The sequence below is a fragment of the Nymphaea colorata genome, chromosome 6 (assembly GCF_008831285.2).
Source record: "Nymphaea colorata isolate Beijing-Zhang1983 chromosome 6, ASM883128v2, whole genome shotgun sequence".
NCBI classification, from domain to species: domain Eukaryota; kingdom Viridiplantae; phylum Streptophyta; class Magnoliopsida; order Nymphaeales; family Nymphaeaceae; genus Nymphaea; species Nymphaea colorata.
Window position 1 is genome coordinate 19,816,740 of NC_045143.1, and position 20,786 is coordinate 19,837,525.

General features: G+C 37.7%; 1 long non-coding RNA gene across 2 annotated transcripts; it reads left to right on the forward strand.

Moving 5' to 3' along the window:
- The first annotated feature begins 1,492 nt into the window (after positions 1-1,492).
- LOC116256407 (uncharacterized) lies at positions 1,493-16,811 on the forward strand. 2 transcript variants are annotated; one of them, XR_004173107.2, is made up of 6 exons: positions 1,493-1,762; positions 4,117-4,178; positions 8,890-9,113; positions 9,200-9,376; positions 16,077-16,299; positions 16,399-16,811. It is a non-coding gene; the product is annotated as an uncharacterized LOC116256407 (long non-coding RNA). The 2 variants fall into 2 exon arrangements; XR_007573672.1 differs by having other exon boundaries at positions 16,077-16,227.
- The last annotated feature ends 3,975 nt before the right edge of the window (positions 16,812-20,786 follow it).

Sequence of the window (20,786 nt, forward strand, 5' to 3'; positions counted from 1 at the left end):
TGTCCTTTATCATCTGACATGCACCCAACTCCAACCTAATCTTACACCTTCCATTGGTGAACATTGTGACTGCTGTTGTCTGGGCCACCATTTCAAGGATGTCCTCCAGCACCAGCATTTAAGGTGATATGGGGTCAGAAGAATCACACTTGGAACTTGCAATTCCGTGAAACACCTACTGTTCTGCATTGTGAAACTAATTTGTTTAAGCTTAGCTTTTAATCAGTACATTGGCTCTAGAGTTGTCACCTCATGTACCCAGCATCTAAGCATGCTTTTCTCTTGTCCTCCCACTTGAACTTCCAGAAATTTTATCGCCAAATAGGCCCCTGTGTATACCTGTAAGTTATTTCATGAGAGTGTTCATCTTCATCAGATACTGCCACCGTCCTTAACTGTCAGAAGATGCAACACCCTTAGGTTAGAGACCTGAGGCCTGCTTTTCTTGGTCCATGAGAACTTAAGTGCCAAAACCTAGTGTTCGTTTTTTCCTTTTTCCTGCGGAGATGAGCTTCATGTTGCATGTGAAGCTGAATTTCTTCAGAAAAAATTATAAGTTCTACTATGAGGAGGTCCCAATTTGGTTCCTTAGCCATTTTTTTGCACAAAGGGCATCTCTTAAGTAAAGTTGGATAGTTGCTCCATTCCATTAACAATGAATATATTGTAACAGGTACGAGATAGTTGCTCCATTCCATTAACAATGAATATATTGTAACAGGTACGATGGTGTCCCAAAAGAATTACATAATGAAATGACAGCCAAACGAGCATAATCTTGAAATATAGATACCTTTATTCATCATGCGGCCAATGCATTACAAAGTGCAGTCTTTTGATAACCTCCTAGAGGGACCTAGAAGATAATGTTGTTAGGAAACATGTAAAGACATGTATATATGCTGTACTTATACATACATATATATTTAATCACAGCTGTATATGTTTTATACATGTACAATAATGGTTATACATGTATGAATGTATAATTCTGATATATGTGCTTATATATAGGTTTAAGTCTTTATTTTTAGTGTTTTTTTTCTATTTTTGTTTTATTTTTACATCTGGACATTTTTGGAATTTGGCCAGATTGGAGCTGGTTGGATAACAAGCTCCAATGGCTCTTTTTAGAGCTGTTGGAGCTAACCAATGGCTAGTTTTCTTTGAGTTCTTTCTTTTTGTTTTCGTGTTGTTTGGTCTATAAATAAGGGAGAAATCCTGTTTGCAATAGCACTGTTTTAAACAGTAATTTTACTGTTTATTCATAAAGTTTTTGTCCATTGCCGTTTAGCATCCCTGTTATTATTTGTGCTCTTTTGATTGAAGATCATTTTAGCTATTATTAGTCCTTTTATCAGAGATATTTTAGGATGTTTCAATTGTTGTGCAGCTGGCCTTTCTTACTAAATGACAAAAAAACCCTTGTCAGAGGAAAAAAATTAAAATAAAAAATCCCAACAACCACTGGAGGAGAAATATAATTCTGGAATGGTGGAAACCTAGATAAGAGGCTAAATGAAAAGGATTTTGAATATGTGAAAAATGTACACATCCATCTCCTAACAACATTTATAATGCATGTTGGTATGTTACTAATCTCATTGTTATAACAGAAGCTTATCATGAAATCATTTTAATATCTCATTTAAAAATGTTTATAGGGTCCTTTGGGCACTTCCAGGCAAGTAGAGCTGGAGTTCACAGAGATGGATTGCATTTACCTCTTGTAACTGCTGGTTTTGTGGCAACAAGAATATCTGTAAGATGCCCAGCTGGTTTTTGTGAAATTTCTTTACCTTGCTCTTTATATGCATATATCTTGATATTAGATTCCATGGTCTACCTTCCAAAGTTCTGAATACTATCTATAGTGTAGGTTTATTTGGTTCACTGTCACAAAAAGCGTGTACTATTGAAAAAAAAAACACGTATAATATGCGAAAACAGGGTCAGCCATATTAAACGTGAAAAAATGTGTCTTTTTAAAAAATGCCAAAAAATAAAAAACGTGAAAAATGTGTCTTTTTTAAAAAAGCCAAAAAATAAAAAACGTGAAAAAAAAACGCGTATTATATAAGTTTTTTTTCATATTTTTATGATTTTTTTAATTTTTTATAATTTTCAGCATTTATTAAATGTTTTATTTTTTTTAAATTTGCCGAGATTTTTCCATTTTATTTCTCGAGATATACAACTTTGTTGTATTATACCCGAGAAATTCCTCGCCGTATAATACCCTTGCATGTTTTCTGTGACAATGATTTGGTTATACCTCGGTGTCTCATTGATGAACTGAATCTTCAATTTTTCCTTGTTTAATGCAGGTTTATTTAATCATGCCTCTGGTATCACATTGATGCCACTGAATCTTCTAATTTTATATTAATAGATAGTATGTAAGGTTACCACCCATTAGTTTAAAATAATTTGTAATGACCTCTCAGCATAAATTTCTCTTTGCTGTCCTCAATTTTCTAGAAGCTGTTGCAAAGCGTCAAGTTCATAGACATATGCACTTCAATGTATGTTTATGTGTAATTGGAAATGTACATATGCATATAATTTTTTTATATGTATGGTATCCTTTGCTTGTTCTTTTCTGTTTCTATATTTTATTATTCTCTGTATTTGTCTTTTTGCGAAGGGCTTTTTGGTCATGGAGCCTATAAATAAAATAGCTGTTGGGCTGATAACAACAGCCAGAGTCTATCCATTGGAACTGCCAGTAACAGCTAGTTCCCCATGTCAATGTATATATTTGGGCCTTGAACCTAGTATTCAGTGCCCTTTGATTGAGAGGTTAAATTTGTGTTTTCTCAAGAATGTAATCTAGTTGGAGATGAACTAGATAACTTTGCTGTATTGCGATTTCCAAGTCTCTTATGAGAAACTTTTATATCTATTATTGGGAAGATTACAAAAGAATATGTGGGTTTTTATATTAAAATTGTCTTTCCCTAGAGCCTTCCCAAATCAACTTCTCATAAAGCATACAAAATTTTATCTATTCAGGGGCCGGGCTAACTATATCATAATATTTTTGACGATAAATATGTGCTAACAATATCACATTAAGACTGAAGAGCCTGATGTTTTCAATTATTGTGTTTTATGTATCTTGTGAAGTGCCTTTTGTTATGTAACATTTGTTATTTTTAGATACTTCTGATACAAGACTTAAGCACCAAAATTTTCCAAGATTGATTGAAAAACCTACACTATCCCCATATTTAACCTTATCTAAAATTCCAAATATCACTGCACCAGAGATTTGTAGCTATGGTGGATTAAATATAGTACCCTTTTGTTTCCTCCTAATGGTTGCTCGTCCAGGCTTCATGGCTGATGCTGTAGGTATGTCATTTGGACCTGGTGATCCAGTTATTTGCTTATTTACTATTTAAATAAATAACCACTTTCTCCTTTCTGTTTATTTTTGTTTCTTTTGGTGTGGTTGAGTCAGCTATTGGGAATTTCCGTCTAGAGTTGATGATGTTCAGAAATATTTGCTTCCTTTAATCACTACTGTTCTTTGTACATAAAACAGTGTCACTATCTTGTGCAAGTTTTTATGGTGGCACGTAATTTCCAAACGAACGGCTGTTGAAATGGTGCTTGCTGTCTTTTTGCGTTTATATGATCTAATCAATTTCTTGCTAGCTTATGGTGCCAGACTACTCTAATCTATCTACAATCTTTTGCTAGACCTGCGATGGAGTTCAGATCTTACCAAATTATGTTTCTTGAATTGTATATAATACAAAAGTGCTTGTAAAGCAATGTCACTTACATGTTTTTAAGGGCCAATTTCAAGTTAATGGCAGTTATATGTTTCATTTCTTGTTTGAGCATAGTTATTTTGCTTTAGCATTTCTCCAATTTGACCCATGAATTGCCTGGATTTTTTGGGGGAAAGCCTCTAGTTTATGCAATTTATGCATAAATAGAATAAATTGGAGTAATCCAGTTACATCAAAACCAGTTACAATTCCAATTAATATTTCTACAATTAAAAATCTTAATTATCTTAATGGATCTTTTATATCTGCTTGCACTTTGAGTTCACTGTATTTCTAATATTCCTAATATTCCACTTTGGTTTTGAACTTGCAGAAGGTATTCCATCTGTTGGAATTTCTCCATTTTCTTGTGGTTGGTCAACTTGTGAAAAAAAGGTTAGATGCCTGCAGAAACCCGTGCATTCATTATATTGTATCAGATTAGGATATGCTGCTCCTTGTCCAAATTCTAGTTCCTTTCTGGTTGTTCCTTAAAAAAGTATGGTTCATGGAATCTTGGATCATTTTTCCTTTTATCCTTTTCTTTACTATGGACATTCCAAGGTGCTTCTTAGTTTATTATTATTATTATTATTTTGCTTCTAAATTTTAATGTTGATGGCTGGAAATAAAAGTGGGTTCACATTCTCTAATGCTTAATATTCGTATCCCCAGCTAGACATTTAGACCCTGACATTAGGCTTGAAATTCATATGGCATTTATCACATTACAGGCTTCGGTGTCTAGCATGCTTGGTGCTTGTCCATATTGCTTACAAAATGAGGCATTAGATGTGTATGGATGATACTGTTAAATGTAGTTGAATTATGCCTCATGACAAATTAAAATGATGCGAAATGCAAACCAAGTGTTTAATAGATGGAAAGGCTAGTGCATGGGCTGTGTAGGTAGATGGTCTACCTTAGTTCTGTTTTTGTCACTCAATATGGAAGAAAAATACTTGTATGTCATCTAAATCAGGCATGGTAATTGGGTTCACTTCATGCTAGTAATTTGTACTATTACTTGGTTTTCATGTAGCAATTTTTTTGCTAAATCTCATGTTTAATTAAGAAATCTTCATTTGCTTTTGATTTCTAGAGGAACACAACTTCAATACTTAATTCAGATAAAATCAAAGTCAGAGTCACATTTACGTACAATTATGAGAATGATTGATGATAATGATGGTACATGTCAAAACACCTAAAGCGTTTAACTTGAGATTTTTAGGGAAGAAGATCAGCAAAGCTGATTTTAGCTAATTGTCGAAACCTTTATGGTCAAAACACCAACTAGTCAGTCGAATTGTATGTCTGGTTGGCTGTGGGTGTTAACTCAACCAGTCTTTAGGCCAAAATCATGGCTCTAAAATTAGCCACTAGTCACCGGGCCTTTGATCAAGTAGTCAGCATTCCCAAAAAATTAAAAAAAGAAAAGAAAAGAAAAACTGAGTCAAAACACTTGACCCTCTTTTTTCTATATCTACTGATGAGTATGTTTCTTGCTATCTTCCTTTTTTATTTTTTTCTGCCTGCATTGTCTTTTCATACTCTTTTTTTCTTTTTTATCTTTTCCTTCTTCTTTGTTTTTTTGTCTCCCTGAATTTTATTGAGTTGCTGCCATGCTGTCTACCCCTTCTCGTACTGTTGATGCTTCTTTTTCTTTCTTCTATGAGGCAAGTGCTGAAGGTTTTTGCTCACTGCCTTTTATTACGCCAGTGACTTTATTTGGAACCTTTAGTAGCGTTGGATTGTTACAATGTAGTTTATAACTTTATCATCATCAGGTACTATGCATAATAGGTGAACTATGTATAATACTTGATTTACAGTGATTGTTGATATTGTATGTATTCTTCTGATCATTTAATTGTTGTGTTTCTATATTCTTTTATTGATTTTTCTAAAAGACTGAATCGTCTATTCTCAAGTAGTCTGGGTTGGTCTTCTCAGGGGCTTAACTAACATATGGCCTATGTTTGTCTAGCGGTGGGAAAACCTAGGGATTATGTTTAAGATCTCAAGTGTTAAAGCTCATCTAACAATAGAAAAACCTAAGTATTTGTGTGACATCTCAAGTGTAAAAGAGGAAGGAAGGTCCAATGCCTGTGATTTGGAAAAAGAGCTAATGGACATATATACTTGGGTCTAACACTACCTTGTGCCTTTGTTCAGAGTCAGTTGTGAACAAAAGCAAGCTAAGGGAAACACTAGAATCCAACAGACCAAATGTTGTAGACAGTTCTCATTGAATTGTTATAATGGAAAAAGAGCTAATGGTCAGGTATACGGGTCTGACACTACCTTGTGCCCTTGTTCAGAGTCAGTTGTGAACAAAAGTAGGCTAAGGGGAACGATAGAATCCAACAGACCAAATGTTGGGGATAGTTTTCATTGAGTTGTTATAATTGGTTTAGAATCATGTTCTATACTCACACTTGGGGCTCACGATGGGAGTTTCAGCCTACAAAAGCAAACTAGAAATGCGCTATTTAAGGTGGTTAAAAAATTAAGTGTGGCATGAATTTGTCAAAAGGCTTGTATGGGAGATATTCAAGATTTACTTAAGGAAGGAAGTCTAGAGGGTATAGGCTGTAGATGGATTTACAAAATTAAAACTAAAAGTTGACAATACTTTAGAAAGGTAAATCCACAAGAGTATAAACTGGATTATGAAGAAACTTTTGTTCTTGTTGCTAGAATGACCATTGTAGAATCCTAACTGCAACAGCTTCAATTTAAAAGTATTTGTCAAATACATGTTATATGTACCTTTTGAAATCTCAAATTAAATGAAAAAGTTCCAATGGATTTTCCTCTTGGTACGAAGGTTCATTAAGGTTAGATGCTTAACTTAATGAAGGCTCTATATGGACTCAAACAAGCAACAAAAGTTTTGATTGATTTAGTGGCTCATGAGTAATTGTGGTTTTTAGATCAGCCTTTTGAGAAGAATATATATGCAGGTATTGCTATCCTTATTTTTGAATGTTTTTGATCTGCGAGTTATTAGAAGTTACAAAAAGAATCAGACCAAATGTCTGTTGAAAAACCAATTTGACATGATCGATTTTGGTTGCTTGACATCTTTCTTAGGTACTGAAGTTGCTTATTCTGATAGAGGTTATCTTTAAGCTCTAATAAGTTTGCCTCACATATCATTGTCAGATCTTGATGGTAAAAAAAATAATAATAAAAATAAAAATAAAAATAAAAAAAACTAAGACATCAAATGTTATCGGTTTAAAAATGAAGATTGATGAGTACCTTTGAAGAATCCAACACCATATAAAAATTGGTTAGAGAACTCATGTATTTAAATTTTAAGCATATCCTGACCAGAGGTAGCACATGCTATATATGTGGCTAGTCAAATTCAATATAATCCTACATAACCTGACCAGAGGTAGCACATGCTACACATGTGGCTAGTCAAATTCAATATAATCCTATATCTGTAAATGTGAGTACAGTTATCTGTAATTAGATGTGTTTAATTTACACCATTAAGAGATTATTTTCATTGTCATGATGTTTTCCAAATTTAATTGCATATGTATGTTTAAGTAATGTACTTATATATGCTACATATGTTAGTAATATTCTACAGAATCTACACTCCAGTTTTGTACTGCTTCTTGTATTGTTTGTTTTGTATTTCTCCTGGTTTTATATTTGAATTCTTTTTGGCCTAAGTCCCGAGTTTGAACAAGTTAGAGCTTCAATTATTTATTAATGGAAACAGACCTGAACTCCTTTCCTTGTTATTAATCAGTGAGGTAAGGTTTGGCATGTCTAGCTTGATGAGCCTAAGTGTCCTCCACTTTTTGTTTTCAAATGGAAAAATTTAAGCTGGACATGTGTGGATTGACTTGCTGCCAATGTAACTAATCCATTTATTTATGCAATAGAAAGTACTGTACTTATCCAAGGCTTCTTGGTGAGTGCAGAAAATCTGCAATATTTCTGTAGACAAAATTCACAATCAGAACCATCCACCCTACCATCACTCCTTGTAGTATTCACAGTCAGAAAGATCCACCTTAGCATCACTCCTTGTAGTGTTGTAGTGTAAAACAGCTCTGGCCATCATCAGTATCCTTACATTTAAATTGATGTCATTCAAATTCTACCAGACGTAACCTTAGTAATTGAAACTTGAAAGTGCTAGGCGGAACCAGGCTGCAAATGAATACTGCATATCATCCACAATCGGATGGTCAAGTGGAGGTTCTAAATCAGGTATTGGAAACATATCTGAGGTGCTACGCAGAGTACCAGCCTCATAACTGGATGGAGTATCTCTCTTGGGCTAAGTATTTCTATAACACAGCCGTACATTCTGCCCTAGGAAAATCCCCTTTTGAAGTGGTGTATGGGCGGCCACCACCTGACCTACGTCGCTTCCATCCTCAAGGGGAATGACAAGGTAGTACAATAAAAAGCATCGTTCCCAAGAATATGAGACAGGCCAGTGGGTCTACTTGAAGAATTTTCCTGCAGGAAGGGTCCAGCATCGGTCAGCAGGAACCCATACATATTACTTGAAGAATATGAGACAGGCCAGTGGGTCTACATTTTATTATATAGTATACACATATGCTATGAATATATACATATATGTTACACTTGTATATATTCATAGTATGTAACTATGTTATATAGTATGCATCTATGTCACATGGGTGTGGGTGCGGCTAGAGCATATATATATATACACGTTATTTGGAGCATCCAATGGAGCAATCATAATCTTCTCAGAAATTTCTTGAGCTTAGTTCCTGGGTGCAAAATAGACGTAGTGTTTCCAATCAATAGTGGTCGTCAATTTTGTGTTATGTTTTAACAAGTTACAAAAGAATTCAGTCAATTTGATTGGTCTTTGATCTTGCACTTTGCATGTTCTGAAAAGAAGGGAGAAGAGTATTCATAAGTTTCAGTAGTATTCATTGGTAATATACATGTCGTAGAAGTAAAAGAATATAGTATTAAATTTTTGAGAAACTATTTTTTGTAACCTAACTGGGAAAATTCAAGTTTCTTCTCTGAATGTATGAGTAGATGACATGCCATCATTGATTATCATATATTTTCCTGTTCCCAGCTGCAAGCTGCAGAAAGCGAAGTCAAGCAGATTTTAGTTCGCTGCTCAACGCCAAAGCATCATCGCTTTGACAGCACTGGTAGTGCAAATTCCTCACACGGTAACCTTCTTCGGGACGAAAAAATTAGCATACACAGCAAGTTCGAAGCCAACTGCTTGAAAGTCATCTTGCTAAGATTTTAAAGCAAAAAATGGAGATCTTCACAAAAATTGAGTTTACACAGGTAATATGTAACTGATTTCTGGATATGTTATTGAATATAGGCATGTCCATGTAAAAAATATAAATGTTTCTGCTCCTTGTTTACAGGAGTCCGTGATCTCAACCATTGTGAAACTCTGCTTGAAAAGCTTTGTACAGTTTGGGAGAGTCCAGACTTTTAACCACAGTGGATTTCAGCAAATCTAGTTGGACATGCAGTTCCTTCGAGCGCCTCTTAAAGAAATTGCCGATGATGATGCAGCTATTGATTTCCTACTTGATGAGGTACTTTATTGAAATTTTAAGCTTCACAAACTATAAGCTTAAGATCCACCTAAGCAACGCTTCTGGCAAGGGTACATAGTGTACTGGTTTAGAGGTTGGCCATTGCATTCATAAAAAGATAAATACATTTTCCCAGTATGCTGCAACTGTTATCATTGTTTCATGTTGGAGTTCTGCCTTTTAGCAAAGATGAAGGTGATTTTGAGGGAAAGCATTCACTATACCATAGATGCCAACAGCTGGCTGCTAGCAGTTATGTTTTGCAGCTAAAGCCTAAAACTATTGAATAAATGATTTCCCTTCTGAAAATAAGATGAATACATTGCCCTATGTGGACTCCCGAGTGTTAGATTTATCTGTAAGATCATTTGGTGGGCCGGCTTATGTCTATGAGGAATTTCAGACATTATGGCTATCTTAACGTAAATATCCGCTTAAGTGATTGCATTTTGGGATATTACGTCATTTTAGATGGTATGAGGTAATTTTGAAATGTATAGATACCAGTACGCAATTACGGACTCTTTGATGGGTTGAATCCGTAATTGTCCTCATTATATAATGGTAGTGGTCCCTGGGGTCGTGCGAACAGTTGCTTTTGGTTTCTAGGGTTTTCTCTTCCCCATCTGAGAGAGACCTCACGCGCACCGCACGTACCCTGGAAGACCCTGCTGCGATCTTCCCGTGCACCAGATCAGATGGATTCAGGTACGCTTCCGCTTCAGTTTAAGGTTTCGTTTATTTCAATGATTTAGCGTGAGCATGATCCTGTTTTAGGGTATATACATTTGGTTTTGTATATGCGTTATGGGGAGAAATCCCAACAATTGGTATCAGAGCCTATGCTCATTGTTGAACCGTTGATTTTTTAATGATTTTTGTGAAAAAAAAAAAATTGGGTTGAGGGCGTGCGACGGAAGCCGTCGGGCTTCCGTTGCAGCCATCAGGAGGATCGGAGAAGGGACGAAAGGATCGGCTGGTGTCAGTCGCTGTTGGGCGATGGCGGGCCTCCTGCCATTGGGGCGCGTCCCTGCCTGCGGCCACCCACGCCGTTGGGTGGCCTGTCGGTGCTCTCCGCGTATCCGTTGCAGCCATATGAAGCTGACGCATAAGGAAAGGGGACGCCGGGTTCCGCCGTTTTGGCGGGCGACGAACGACCGTTAGGCGACGGTCGGCTTCTGCCGTCCTGGCGGGACTCGCCGGCAGTGGCTCCCTTGCGTCGGGCGTTGCAGCCATTGAAGAAGAACGGGAAAGGGGCAGTGGGAAGGCGACAGCAGGGAGAGGTGATGGCCGGCAGAGGGCGACCGCTGGCGACTCAGCTGTCGCCGGACGGGCCCGTGCGACCCGCCGCCATCCACCCATAGTCACCGGCGACCCACCGGTGGCCTCCTCGCCGCTTCAGCAACCGCCCAAATCTTAGAAAAGGGCAGATTTGCAAAACAGGAGAAAACCAGCCGAAAAAGGCCGGTTTTTGGTGGGCGACAGCCGGCCATCGCGGCGGGCGACGACCGGCCGTCCTGGCGGCACCCACCGGCGGCCACCCACGGAGTTGGGTGGCCTGCCGGTGGAAGGCCACCGCCCGCCTGCCGTTCGGCAGGCGAGCGGTGGAGACGACGCCTGCGACCGCTCGCGCGGTCGAGCGGGCGGGTCAGACCGGGTTGAGTCTTGACATACCCGATCCGGATCCATCAGCTTTAAAAAAAAAAAAATTTGTTTGCCCTCCCGCCAGCCCGCTTTAAGTTTTTCGGACCGGGTCGGGTCCTACCGGACTGGGTCCGGTACCCATACGGTTTGTTTTGAAACAGAACCGATTCATTAAGTTTAGAACAGATTCCGTTTGATTTAGAACCGGTTCGCACCTTTCTGAACCGATTCGTACCCTTTTTTAGACCGGTTCAGTTGTTTTTCAGATCGGTTCAATTGATTTTCAAACCGGTTCATGATTTTCAAAACCGGTTTAGTTGGTTTTCAAACCGTTTCATGGCTTCCAAGACCGGTTCATTCAGTTTTAGAACCGATTCGGACCATTTTCAGACCGGTTCAGTTGTTTTCAGTCCGGTTCAGTGGATTTAAGACTGGTTCAGTTGATTTTCTGACCGATACCGGACATTTTAGACCGGTTCATTCAGTTTTTGGACCGATTTTAGCCATTTTTTTACCCGGTACAGTGGGTTTCGGAACCGATACAGTCTAATTTTGAACGGTTTGTCCAATTTTTGGACCGGTTCAGTCCTGTTTAGGGCTATGTGGGTGCTTTAGTTGTGGTTTAAGACCGATACGGGCCATTTTGAGGCCGATTCAGTGGTTCTTGACTCACTTAAGCACAATTATGGTATCGGTTTATAAAATTTTGGACACTTTTGGGCCTCTTTTATTGGATCATTTTGGTTTGGAATCAATATAGGGCAAATTTGTATGTAAATTTTAATTCATGTATCATGCTTTGCATGTTTTAAATTTGTGGGTGTACATTAGAAGAATATTTGGATTATGAATTTAATCTTTGGCAATGTCTATTGTTTGAAATGAGTACGTTTGTACTTTATGTCGCCAAAGTGACCTCTGTTGTACGAATTTACTTGTTTTGAACATTAGATGATAGTATACTTGATCCATGCAGGCAATAATCAACCCAAAGGAGGATTGTTGTTTGGTCAGGTTTAAGTATACAGGGCAATGAATGTGTGATAATTTTTCAGGTTTCCATATGAATAGCGAGTCAATCCAAAGATAGGTTCGTTGTTTGACAGTGTTAATTATCTATATTCATTGTTGACCAAGAATGTCACTTGCAGTTAATATTTCAATCCAAAGATTGGATATTAGCGTTGCACCGGTACCTTGTGATGGGTTTTGGGCCATTGTGTTTAAATTCATTTATATTTGTTATTTCATCTTTGTACATGTATTGATTGTGAGCATGCTTTGGTTTGTTTTTTGTACAGTGAGTTCTGCTTATATGACATTTGCAAATGTTGAGTATTATTCCTGAGTTAAATGATTCGATTTTTATAAGTAAGAAAAGAAAGACTGTTAAGGAAGTTGCAGTTGACCAATCATCTGTTAAGAAACAAAAGAAGCATAAGGAATGCCTATCAGGCTGCTTCTTTTGCAAGGTGAAGGTCATATGAAGGAGGATTGTACTGAGTATCACGCATGGCGTGAAATGAAGGGTACATTTCTCACTTTGGTTTGTTCTGAAGTTAATTTAACTTCAGTACCCAGAAACACTTGGTGGGTAGATTCAGGTACTACTACTCACATAAGTGTCTTTATGCAAGGCAGCCTAAATTGTCAAATGCCAATTGATGCTGAAAGATTCATCTATGTGGGCGATGACAAGAAGGCGAAGGTTGAAGCCATAGCAGATTTTCGGTTATTGTTAAAGATTGGTTGCTACTTGAATTTGACAAAAACTTATGTGGTACCGTCTTTTAGACGGAATTTGGTTCCTATTTCCTCATTGAACAAGTTTGGTTATTATTGTTCATTTGGAGGAAGTAAACTTAAGTTGTTTCTGTACTTAAATTTGATTGTCACTGGTTCTTTGTCTAGTAGCGATAACCTTTATTTGCTTGATATGGTTGCTTCATATAATGAAACCTTGCATGTTAAGTCTAGTGGTACTAAAAGAAAATTAGCCAAAGAGAATTCTGCTATGTTATGGCATTGGCGCTTAGGACATATCTCTGAAAAGAGAATATAAAGGCTTATGTCGAAAGGAATTCTTGAGTCCCTTGATTTTGCAAACTTTAATGTTTGCATTGATTGTATAAAGGGAAAATGAACAAACATTAAGGGGTTATAAGTTTTATAATCCATTTAGTAAGTCTTTCTTTGAAAAGGAAAATACCCATTTCTTTGAGGATATTGAGTTTGGGGGAGGTGATTAGGTTAAACACATTGCCTTTGAAGAGGGACCTGAGTCCACTCTATTCGGAAGAAGGCAATGATGTCGATCTCCCTACTGGAGAACAAACTCAACAACCTCAAGAAAATCAAGTAGAGGTGCCACTGAGGAGATCCACTAGAGAGATGAGAAATACAATTTCAAATGATTTTGCCTATCTCCAAGAACATGATGTTGATATGGGCTTAATGGAGGATGATCTTGTCAACCTCCAGCAAGCAATAAAGAGTTCTAAATCTCTTAAGTGGATAGATGCCATGAATGAGGAAATAATGTCCATGATGGACAATGACATATGGGAAGTTGTTCTTTTGCCTGAAGGTGTGAAACTCATTGGTTGTAAATGGATATTTAAAACCAAGAGGGATTCATTAGGTAACATCGAAAGGTATAAGGTACGTCTTGTCGCTAAGGGCTTTACTCAAAAGGAAGGCATTGATTATACAGAGACTTTCCCTCCAGTTTCATTGAAAGACTCTTTCAGGACTATAATGACACTTGTAGCTCATTTTGACTTAGAGCTGCATCAGATGGATGTAAAGACAACGTTTCTAAATGGAGACATTGATGAAACGATATATATAATGCAACTAGAAAACTTTGCTTTAGGTGATGCAAAGAAAATGGTCTGCAAACTCAAGAAATCCATCTATGGGCTAAAGCAAGCTTCCCGTCAGTGGTATTACAAGTTTCATCAAGTTATAGTTTCATTTGGCTTTGAAACTAATATGGTTGATGAATGTGTATACCAAAAGTTCAGTGGGGGTAAATTTATCTTTCTGGTTTTATATGTCGATGATATATTCCTGGCAAGTAATGATGTGGGCATATTGCATGAAACTAAGATTTTTTGTCAACAAAGTTTGACATGAAGGATCTTGGTTGTGCATCTTTTGTATTGGGGATCCAAATATTTCGAGATCGTTCTCGGGGTATTATTGGATTATCACAAAAGGCCTACATTGATAAGGTGCTTCAGCGATATGACATGAATGATTGTAAACCATGAAAGACTCCAGTTACTAAAGGAGACAAGTTTAGTCTCAAATAGTGCCCTAAAAGTAAAATCGAATCTAAGGAAATGGAAATGATTCCCTATTTGTTTGTTGTGAGAAGCCTTATGTATGCTCAGGTTTGTACTCGTTTGGATATTACATTTATCATTGGAATGTTAGGCAGATACTTAAGTGATCTTGGTATGGATCATTGGGAAGCAGCCAAAAGGGTATTGAGGTACTTACAAAGAACAAAAGGTTTTATGCTCACATACAGGAAGTCAGACCAGTGAGAGATCATTGGGTATTCAGATTCTGACTTTACTGGGTGCCAAGATAATAGCATTCAATCAGGTTTTGTGATTGCAGAATTTTGTCACGAGGCTGCGCATTATGTATGGTATAGAAAGACCACTAAGGTTGTTGTGTGACAATAATTCAGCAGTCATGTACTCTTATAACAGCCACAGTTTGTCAAAGTCGAAGCACATCGACATTAAGTTTTTGGGCTGTTAAAGAGGGGATACAGAATGGTCAGGTGTCTTTAGAGCATATTGGGACAAACTCTATGTTTGCAGATCCGCTTACCAAGGGTTTAACACATAAGGTCTTTCACGAACATGTTGTTCATATGGAGTGTTATCCTTGGATGATGTGCTAGTTTAGTGGGAGTTTATATTTTGTTTGCTCTAATGTATGGACACATATTCAGTTTTCTGCAGAATAAAGTTTAAAGTTCTTTGGTTCCATTCTGTGTTTATGTTTTGATCTCCATAAGGTTTTAAAGTTGAACCAGTTGAGAATAGACATGTTGTAATCACATTGCATGTAATTCTCATGCTATACATCCATATCAGATCTATGTCATTGATTATGTTAACATTTGTGATCATTGAAGGTTTAGCTAATTTTATTATAGCGAAAGCCGCTTTGGTTCTGTGTTGATATGATCATGGACGAGATTGGTGAAATGACATTTAATAAGATAGCAGTTATGAGCTCTTAAGGTTTTATGTAATGTCTGAATGTACAAAGACATATTTGGCCCAAGTGGGAGATTGTAAGATCATTTGGTGGGCCGGCTTATGTCTATGAGGAATTTCAGACATTATGGCTATCTTAACGTAAATATCCGCTTAAGTGATTGCATTTTGGGATATTACGTCATTTTAGATGGTATGAGGTAATTTTAAAATGTATAGATACCAGTACGCAATTACGGACTCTTTGATGGGTTGAATCCGTAATTGTCCTCATTATATAATGGTAGTGGTCCCTAGGGTCGTGCGAACAGTTGCTTTTGGTTTCTAGGGTTTTCTCTTCTCCATTTGAGAGAGACCTCACGCGCACCGCACGTACCCTGGAAGACCCTGCTGTGATCTTCCCGTGCACCAGATCAGATGGATTCAGGTACGCTTCCGCTTCAGTTTAAGGTTTCGTTTATTTCAATGATTTAGCGTGAGCATGATCCTGTTTTAGGGTATATACATTTGGTTTTGTATATGCGTTATGGGGAGAAATCCCAACATTATCTACTTTAGTTCTCATGGAAATGGTATGGTACAATATAAAAAAAAGACAGGTGTTGTGTCATGGAAATTAGTTCTATTTAGATGTTAGATACATTTTGATGAGAACCTTTTAGTTTTGTTATTTTGACTTGATTTTGAATGAAATCTCTATCCCTAGGTGATTGTTGGTGTGCATCCTTTGGATGGTTGGCTGAAAGCCTGAATCAGTTATGAATGTTTGTTGTGCTATGTTTGTCAACTACTTTCTTGTTTCAAATTTGCAGGTCTGTGTGGCAGCTGCAGAACGTTGTCTTGATTCAATTCCTCTAGAGCCAGCTATTTTGGAGAAACTGATCCAGGCAAAATTGCCCAAGAGTTGATCAATGGAGCTGATGGTTTGAAAAATATCCGATGCATTATTCTGCGGGCCAACAGGTGGTCATTCGCACACTGGCCTGTGCATGCTTCACTGTCACCACTTTTTTTTTGTATTTCCCAAGATCATGGGTACGGAATTTTGTTAGGGATAGAAGTCTTTCACAAAAATTTTAGACATTTTCTAAGTTTTCCTTTTACTTAACGTAAATCATGCCTTGCTGTATGCAGCTTGTGTGGGCCACTGTCAGAGGAGTTTGGCAGTTCGTTTGCGTTCTCTTGGGTAATGCGGCACTGAAAACTGAACTATTTCCATCACATGCTCATGGTCTTACCGTGCGCAGACCTTGCAGGCAGGTTCTTCTAGAAATTCATGAATAAAATGTAACTGCCACGTTGTGTTGGGACAGTCCCAACTTTCTTCTCAAAATTGAATTGAGAAGGCTTTTGTTGCTTAAAGGGAGATACTGCTCAAGGATCTGTTGTACGTAATACCTTACTCTGGTTGTCTTTTCATATATACTTGTATAGTGCACGCAGCGCTGGTTGGTTGTTCCCGGTTTATATAGTTACCGGCTTAGGTTTTTGACATTGTACATTCGGGTTATGGAGCTTGTTAGAAACTTCCAAGGCAGTTCAACACTATCTTTCTGCGGTGAGTACATGGCATTTTCTTTCTTTTTTCCTTTCTTTCTTTCTTTGTATAAACAAGCTATGGTAGCAGATCCGACCAAATGGCAGTGGCATATTGAATTTCTTCAGATTGAAGTTCTCAAGTCCAGCCCCCGGTTGGTGATTGAAACTCTTGTTGACAAAAGGTATGTTATTTTTGTCAATCTACATAATTTCAGTTGCTTTCTCAAAAACATTGCCGTCCAGGCTGTGCTTGCAATTGAACAGTTGGAGTGGGAATAGTGCGTTTAGAAGATGGCAGCTGCTAATTTGTGTTTGCCCAGTGTGTGGCAGTAAAGATCTCAGTTTGTGGTGATACGTTCTCTTTTCATTTTCAAAATCTACACAAATACCCCCTTAATTAAGGATGGGCAGTGGGCTTACGATTTGACATTGGAGCTGGCCCAAAATTTTTTATTTCAACTCCATCAACATAAGCAGTACATGCATGAACAGTGTGTGGACATGATACTCCCTTTTTACTAGTGGACCGCCGACGTGATGCAAGCCTTATTTAGACGTGATGCAAGCCTTATTTGGCCCTGCTTTTAGGATTCCATGGTGACGTTCGGCCAGGGGGCAGTAGGACTGCCTTGCAGCCATGGTTGGTGTGGTGGTCGCGCTCACGAAAGTGGCGACTTTGGTTGGCCATGCTTTTGAAATTCTATCTGATGCACAATCAACCAAATTTTAAAAAATTGTAACTCTTTTGTCTGCTGGTTGAGTCATACGACATTATATAACACTATATAACACTATATAACCCTATCAAACACTATAACACTATAATGCTATAATACTATATAGGACTATAACGATATATAACACAATAACACTATAACACTGTGTAACATTATACAACACTATATAACACCATAACACAATGACATTATAAAATTCTATATAACACTATAACACTATATAACTCTATATAACACCATAACACTATGACATTATATAACTCTATATAACACTACAACACTATGACATTATATAACTCTATATAGCACTATAACATCATATAACATTACAACTCTATAACACTATAAAACTATATAATTCTATATCATTCATACGACTATGTAGCACTATATAACACTATAATACTATAACATTATAACCCAATATAACTTTATAACACTATATAACACTATAACATTATAACACTATATAACATTATAATACTATATAACTCTATAACCTATATAACACTATATAATACTATTAACATTATGTAACACTATATAATACTATAACATCATGTGATACTATATAACACTCTATGACACTATATAACACAATATGACACTATATAACGCAACATGACACTATATGACAGTACATAACACCATATAACACTATATGACATTACATAACACCATATAACACTATATGGTAACATCATAAGACACTATATAGTACTATAACAGTACCCTATTGAACACTATAATACTATATAACACTATAACAGTATATAACACTATATTATAATACTATATAAGATTATAATGCTATATAGTGTACACTGATGCATCAGGAATCGGTTATGGATGTGTAGTGATGCAACATGGCCATGTAGTGGCTTATGAATCAAGATAGTTGAATGTACTTGAGCAACACTATCTCACTCATGATTTGGAGTTGGGAGCGGTGGTGTTTGCACTAAAAATATGGAGACACTATCTCTATGGGGCAATATTTGAAGTGTTTACAGACCACAAGTCATTGAAGTACATATTCTCCCAGAAGGATCTCAACCTGAGGCAAACAAGATGAACTGAGTACTACTTAAAGGATTATGATTTCACAATATCATATCATACAGGAAAAGCGAATGTGGTGGCCGATGCTTTGAGCAAACAGGCTAACGCAATGATGTGCAGTTTGTTGACTCGTTCATGGACACTGTTGCAAGATGTGACAGCATGGCAGCCTCACCTAGGTGACGAGAACAGAGTGGCAACAACTGCCTTGTTACGACATCCTCTTTTAGAAGAGTTTGACTTGAAGCAAAAGGAAGATCACAATTTTGCTAAGAACATGGAAGAAAGTAGGAAGGAAGATGATTCATTGTGGTTTTGATAAAGATTGTGGGTCCCTAGAGATGAAGGGGTGAAGCAACAGTTGCTTGATGAAACTCATAAATTTAAGTTTTCTATACACTCTGGTAGTACAAAGATGTTTCAAGAAAGAATTTTTGATGACCTGGAATGAAGCGTGAAATTGTAGAATATGTAGCAAAGTGCTTAGTTTGCCAACGGGTCAAAGCAGAGCATCAACAGTCATGAGGCTTGTTGCAAAGAATTGATATTCCAGTGTGGAAATGGGAAGACATTATGATGGATTTTGTTGTTGGTTTGCTTCACACCAGAAGTCAGCATGATGCCATATGGGTGATTGTTGATCGACTTACGAAGTCCGCTCATTTTCTGCCCATAAGAATCAATCAGCCCTTATAAAGTCTTGTAGAGTTATATATTGGCGAGTTAGTGAAATTGCATGGAGTGCCAAAGTCTATCATCTCAGATCGAGATCCACGTTTTACCTCTAGATTTGGGGGCAATTGCAAAAGGCATTGGGTACCAAGCTTAAGTTGAGCACAGCGTTCCACCCCTAAACTGATGGGCAATCTAAGAGGACCATTCAGACCTTAGAGGACATGTTGCGTGCATGTGTCTTAGAGTGTAAAGGAGAATGAGACAAACATGTGAAATTGGCAGAATTTGCATATAATAATAGTTACCACTCTAGTATCGAGATGGTACCTTTTGAGGTCTTGTATGGAAGGCCTTGCCAATCGCCAACTTGTTGGACCGAAATGAGTGATGACAAGATCAAAAATCCTTTGATATTGTAACATTACACCGACCTAGTACAATTGATAAGGAAAAAGTCGTTGACTGCACAAAGTAGACAGAAAAGTTATGCCAACAATCGACACAGAGAATTGGCCTTTGAGGTTGGTGATCATGTGTTCTTAAAGGTTTCACCTAGTAAAAGCGTTTTTCGATTTGGTGTTAAAGGAAAGTTGAACCTGAGGTTTATAGGACCTTTTGAGATATGAGAGAAGATCGGAGAGGTGGTGTACAGATTGGCACTACCACCTAATTTGAGTCATGTTCATGATGTTTTCCTTGTTTTCATGCTTTGAAAGTACGTACCGGATCCTACACATGTGATTGATTTTCAAGATATTCAAATGCAAGATGATTTGACAATAGAAGAGAAACCTATTAGAATTGTGGATCAAAGAGAGCAAGTGTTTCGCACGAAGAGAATTCCATTAGTGAAAGTAGAATGGCAACACCATGGGTTGAAGGAGAGAACATGGGAACTTGAGGAGGATATGCAAAAGAAGTATCCACACTTGTTATCGCATTGATGTATAATCTAAATTTCGAGGACGAAATTTTATTTAAGGAGGGTAGGGTGTAACACTCGTTTTCTTGGCAGGTTGGGTTGGAGCGGGTCCAGACCCGGACCCGCAACTTACCCGCGTGAGAGCTTGACACGAGGGCTCTTCTCCATCGTTTTCCTTAGCGTCTCCCTCTCCTTCCTCTTCTTCCTCTTCGTCTCTTCCTTTCAACGAACACAGCACATGATAAGAAGGAGGCGGAAGAGATGGCAGCAGCGGAGAAGGTGACGGGCGACGGCTGTGGTGGCGCGTAGGTAAGCCACTGGTTCCCCTCTCTTCTTTCTTCTCCTCCTCCCTCTCCCACTGTTTTGCCGTCTCCCCTCTCTGCCGCACGGCCTCCTCTTGCATAGTCTCTCCCCTTCCGTTTTTTTTGTTGTTTCTCTCCCTCTCCTCTTCTGCTCGAGCTCTCACTCCCACACTCTCTTGTCCTCTCTGCTGCACACTCTCCCTTTTTCCCCCGCTAGTTTTTTTTGCTGTTTTTGACTATTTTGGGGTTGCTGGTTTCGATTTCAATTGAGAACACATCATTTTC